We start from the raw sequence: 6,000 nt of genomic DNA, 5'->3' as shown, positions 1-6,000 counted from the left end.
GTTCCCTCATTATCCGCTCTGTGTATATATTGTCTGTGGTTCCCGCTGCTCTCTGTTCTGTCCTCCCTCGCAATATGGTTTCTGTTTTGATGCAAAGGTTTGATTTGTTCAGTTTGAATACTCTGTGAGCAGAGAGCACAAACGTGTCGAAGGATTGGCTGCGTTAGTATCTCATGTGTACACTAATGTCTGCATTTTGATTTTGTTAAATACGAACACAATGATAGCAGAAGTGCTGCCACGTGTGTGGCCACACAGAGAGGACCAATGTGTCTATTTGGTAGTTCGATGACAGGCTTCAGTTAGTTATGAGTGTGTGACACCTGCGTAACACACACACACACACACACACACACACACACACACACACTGGCGTTACGTTTGGGCACCAGCCCTTTTATTAGTAGCAACACAAACTGCGGTTTTGTTGGCCTTCCAGCTCAGGATGCAGACACTCCTTTATATTGTAAGGCAGACCCTACAATAATAACACAGAGAAAAACCCAACAATCATATGACCCCCTCTGAGCAGCACTTTGGCGACAGTGGGAAGGAAAAACTCCCTTTTAACAGGAAGAAACCTCCAGCAGAACCAGGCTCAGGGAGGGGCGGGGCCATCTGCTGTGATTGGTTGGGGTGAGAGAAGGAAGACAGGATAAAGACATGCTGTGGAAGAGAGACAGAGGTTAATAACAGATATGATTCAGTGCAGAGAGGTCTGTTAATACATAGTGAGTGTCCAAATTCATGGGCTGCATCCTCCTGAGGCCGCATTTGTAGACCGATTACGTCACAGCGACGCGCCGAAGGCTGTCCAAATTCGTAGACTCCTCCGAATGCAGCCGACAAATGCGTCCTCCTTTTCCCCGAATTTGAAGGATGGGTCGGGTGTGTCCTTCGTGGCCTACCATATCCCAGAATTCATAGCGCGGCCCAGCCAAACTCCAGTTTCCAACAATGGCGGCCGCTACTAAGTTTTAAAATTACTCATACTAATCTTTCTGGGTCACAAAATAGACTTTTAACATATTTTCAGGCGAGAATGTAGCTGTGTAAACATCAAATATCTGCTCGGTTTATCAAGATATCGCATATTTGCACAAGTGCTTCGACGTTTTCGGAGGCTTCTGCTACCCACCAGCTCGATAGCTAGCCGGGAGCTCGAGGGTTACTGATGCGGCCGAGAACGGCACAACTCCCGGCACATCATTTTCAGATCCCCGCGGACTTTCGCTGCTCGGGTTAAACGTAATATATAAGTCCCTTAGACAACCTAAAAATGTTATTGTTGGGCTTTTTTCAGTGTTTTGTTTGTTCGTGAGTAAATCGGTTTGGCTGAGATTAAAGTTATTAGATTAGATAAAATAAAACTTTATTAATCCCCCGGGTGGGTTCCTCCTTGGTTTTCACACAGCTGACTAAACGTCAAACAGAAAACTTATTAAACAGAAGTATGAGACAGTCGAGAATTTACGCCAGTGTCCCGTTATATTTTAGATAGCAAGAAGCAGACGGCCGAGTTTATTAAACTCCACCGAGACAGCGGTGACGCTAATCTGAAGGCTGGACCGTCCAATTTCACGGCCGTTTACTTCCGGCCTACCTGACCTTCTGAGGACCCGGCCCACGTAGACCGCGAAGGCCGGGTCCTCAGGAGGATGCAGCCCATGAATTTGGACACGACCATAGTGAGTGAGAAAGGTGACTGGAAAGGAAAAACGAGTCAATCAACCTGGCCACACCTGTTCCCACCACGCCTGCCCCTGTGAGCTCACTGTGTCATCCTCCTCTGCAGCAGGCCAGAGACCACAACTCTACCAAAAGTGGGAAAAGAAAATGTGTTCATGTTTGCAGTTTTGTCTTGTTATACAATATTTGAAATTTAAAAAATTAATCACTATTTTTTGCTTGTTTTGTATTCCTTGAACACAACAGTGGCCTTCACATGAGATGAGAGTGCCGGCAGTGGAGGGGAGGAGACACATAGAGATATCACTGCAACCTCTTTAAAACATGGAGAGAGGCTGAAACCACTTCTCTGATGAGTCTAGTGAAGGAAAGAGATTTGTTGGGTCTTCGAATGTTGCTGCGTTGCAACAGCGTTTTTGCAGATGTGTTCTCCTTCCTGCCCAGAGCATCATTTTGAATCATGCCCAGGAATGACAGTGTGATCACAGGCCTACAAATGACCTGAGCATAACAGCCAAATTGTTCACAAGGATTTGGCTGAGATGCTGAAAACTGGAGTAATAGAAGAGTTTCACAGTGTTGACGAGCTCCTGGTCCGGGTAGGCATTGCTCGCTGTGTAACGTCACTGGATTCTCCGCTCCGATTGCATTGTACCAATTCATCACACTTACTTTCAGCTTGTTCAGAGCATCCGCCCCTTTTCTGTGCCTCATGGACCGGGTGCTGCATCCGCATGCTACTGCAACACAGCACCCATCATCCATAGTGACACCTGGGTGGAGCATGTGCACCAGCTGGCCATGGTCCTACAGTCTCTGAGGCGAGTGGAGCTTATTGTCAACTGGAAGAAGTGTGCGGTTAGCTGGAGGGGGAGGTACAGTATCTGGGGAACCACATGGGAGGCAGGCAGGTGCGCCCTCGGATGGAGAAAATGGCTGCTGTCACATCCTGCCCGTGTCCCAAGACCAGCCGGGACTGATTGTGTGATCATGTACTCACATGTCAGTAGAAAGCTGGGACCCAAGAGGAGAACTGCCACGGGAACAAGTCCACTGAAAGAACACTGTATATAAATGTCACCAACCCAACGGTGTCTACTCATTGGGTCCTTTGTGTCACATGCACAACATGGTGCTTGCAGGAGGATGACAAAATTACCAGGTGGAGCACTGTTGAGTGAACCCAGCTGGGTAATCTGAGCTGTGCATAAGCGCAAACAAGGACTCGATCCTTGATCTGAACGCACAGGAAAACAACCCTCTCATTCACCGGTGAAAACCCAATGTACTGGCAGATACAAGAATACCTAACCTGCCTGCCGCTCACCAAGGGCAACTCCAGACCCAGACAGACTTTTAATTCATTTGAAAGCCTGATGCTGAGCCTCGTCCACCCCAGCTGTGAAACTCAGAAACCAGTCTTACTTGTTATCATCTATCGTCCACCTGGGCCTTACACAGAGCTTCTGTCTGATTTCTCAGACTTTATATCTGATTTAGTTCTGAGCTCAGATAAAATAATTATTGTGGGTGATTTTAACATCCATGTAGATGCTAAAAATGACAGCCTCAACATGGCATTTAATCTGTTATTAGACTCAATTGGTTTCTCTCAAAATGTAAAAGAACCCACCCACCACTTTAATCACACTCTAGATCTTGTTTTAACATATGGCATAGAAACTGAACATTTAACAGTGTTTCCTGAAAACCCTCTCCTGTCTGATCATTTCCTGATAACATTTACTTTTACAATAATTGATTACACAGCGGTGGAGAGTAGACTTTATCACAGTAGATGTCTTTCTGAAAGCACTGTAACTAAGTTTAAGAATATAATCCACCCACTGTTATCATCTTCAGTGCCCTGTACCAACACAGAGCAGAGCAGCTATCTGAACGCTACCCCAACAGAGGTCGATTATCTTGTTAATAATTTCACCTCCTCACTACGTACGACTCTGGATACTGTAGCTCCTGTGAAAACTAAGGTCTCTAATCAGAAGTACCTGACTCCGTGGTATAATTCTCTAACACGTACCCTAAAGCAGATGACTCGTAAGTTGGAGGCGACTGTTGTTGTGATTTGGCGCTGTGTAAATAAAATTGAAAAAATCCATAATGAACAAATAAAATTCATTTTAAAAGTATTTTCTTTTACTAACATAATGTTGAAGTGAAGAAGCCTCTTGGATGAGAAGTGAAATGTCCTTATAAAACTTTCCAAGCTCGTTAGACAATAATCTTGAATGAATTGAATAAATATGGCTGCTATCGCTCCATCAGTTCATCCACCTTATGTTTTGTTTTTATCATTTTAAATTTAAATTAAACTCAGTGGATACACAAAATACTACATCTGGAAAATGTTTTTAAAAACTCACAAGTGCAGTTAAATGTTGTGTAAATGTATACAATCACATAACTGCTCAAAATTTGCAGAGCTGTTGGAATCTTTTGTAAAGCTGTCAAATCTATAGCTCTGGTTCTGAGCACCTGGTCCTCATAGTCATAATCTGACTGTGCCTGGCTGTCATGATGTGTTTGTCCCAAATGGAATCAAACAGCAGAGTCTGTCAGCTGTTATTACTGAAACATAGACTAATTGAATTCTTTCAGAGCTGGCTCCTTATGCTCTTATTCACTGGCAGAGTCTGTGGACTCCAAAGTCACTTTTAGTCTCTTGAACCCTGATTTCTTTTTAATAAATTATGTTAGAACTGTGTTGTCCATGGTGTATACAACATATTATGCTTGTTCGTGGAGTTGGTTTCATTATTTTGATGAGTATCCTGTTGTGTCACAGCCCATAGTCCTAAATGTTGAGTCCATTGTCACCTCATATTCCCTGACACATATGCATGTGGGGTGGCCTCAAACAGTTAAGTGGGACACAGCAAGAAACTGCACGTGGGCCATTACACAATCAGCTGCATCACCATCTGATAATCATGGGGACCAGCAAGGAAAAGATTCACTGTTTTCTTTGGAGCAGCGTCTTTAAAAGAGAGCTCAGAGATCAACAGTTGACAGAAGCTTTTGAGTTTAAAGCACTGAGGAGACAGTTTTCACATAATGGGCAAAAGAACTAACAGCAGGCTTTGAAAATCCTCAGATAAATAAAGATACAAATGATACTTAAGCCATTTTGTATCAAGCTGCAAGTATGGTTTTTAATTTTGCAGAGTTGGAAATTTTTAACATGGGTGTCTATAGGGACCGACCTCCCTCTGAAACCAGCTTCAAGCGGCACTTATGGATCTGCAGTTTTTGATACTTCCTCGCTGGCCTCATTTGCCATCTACAGAGGTTGTCACTTGGGGAGCATTTTCAAACGTTTTCCATCCACTCACAAATTGAAACGAGGCCCCAAACTTGTTCAGCCTTTAGTTTACAAAAGTTCAAACAGCAGAAAAGATACTTTTCTATGCAATTGTCACTTTTATCAGTTATTTTTCAGCTTCATTTGGGTAATACATTTCAATTGTGTTAGCAAACAAAAGAGCAGCTATAGCAAACATGCGAGTGTAAGACTAAGGATGTCCTATTGGGGTAACTCGGAAAGTTACATTCAGATTAAAAGGTTTTCACTGACATGCTTAATTTCTATTTTATGTCTGCTTATCTTTCTTTTAATTTAAAAATGTCTGAAAACTCTCACAGCCGTGGTATCTGCCGACTGTTCCTGGGAAACAGACTCTTTCTGTATCTTCATAGCTGTTCTTTGCTGAAAATAGTAACACTTTCCTTGTATCTATTAGTCTTCACATCAGCTGACTGTGTACCTGTATTGTCTGGCATCCTGAAGGTATTCACTCCACATCACCATTTTCACATGTTGTTGTGTTACAGCCTTATTCCAAAACATTAAATGAATTTTTCACCTCAAAATTCTGCAGAATACTAAATGAAGAAAAGTTTGCTTCACATTCTTACAAATGTATTAGTATTTGTACAGAATGTTACATGTGTTTACAGGCTTTGCTCAGTGGCACAATGATTAGCACTGTTGCCTCACAACAAGAAGGTCCTGAGTTCAGGTCCACTCCGTGGGTGGTCCTTCTTGTGTGGAGTTTGCATGTTCTCCCTGTGTTTGCGTGGGTTCTCTCCGGGTACTCCGGCTTCCTCCGGCTAACGATTTACAAAAGCCTTGATAGAAATATGGTTTTCTAAACCCCATGCCCCCCTTTAGATTCATCACTGTGATAGAAAGTGGAAGGCTACCTTCAGTTAGCTGCCTGATTTAAAAATCATGTCAAACTAAGTTAACAGCTCATCTGTAGATTTTAATATAAATTCAGTAACTTTACT

Source organism: Astatotilapia calliptera, chromosome 11, assembly GCF_900246225.1.
Source record: "Astatotilapia calliptera chromosome 11, fAstCal1.2, whole genome shotgun sequence".
NCBI lineage: Eukaryota > Metazoa > Chordata > Actinopteri > Cichliformes > Cichlidae > Astatotilapia > Astatotilapia calliptera.
This window is presented reverse-complemented; position numbering follows the sequence as displayed.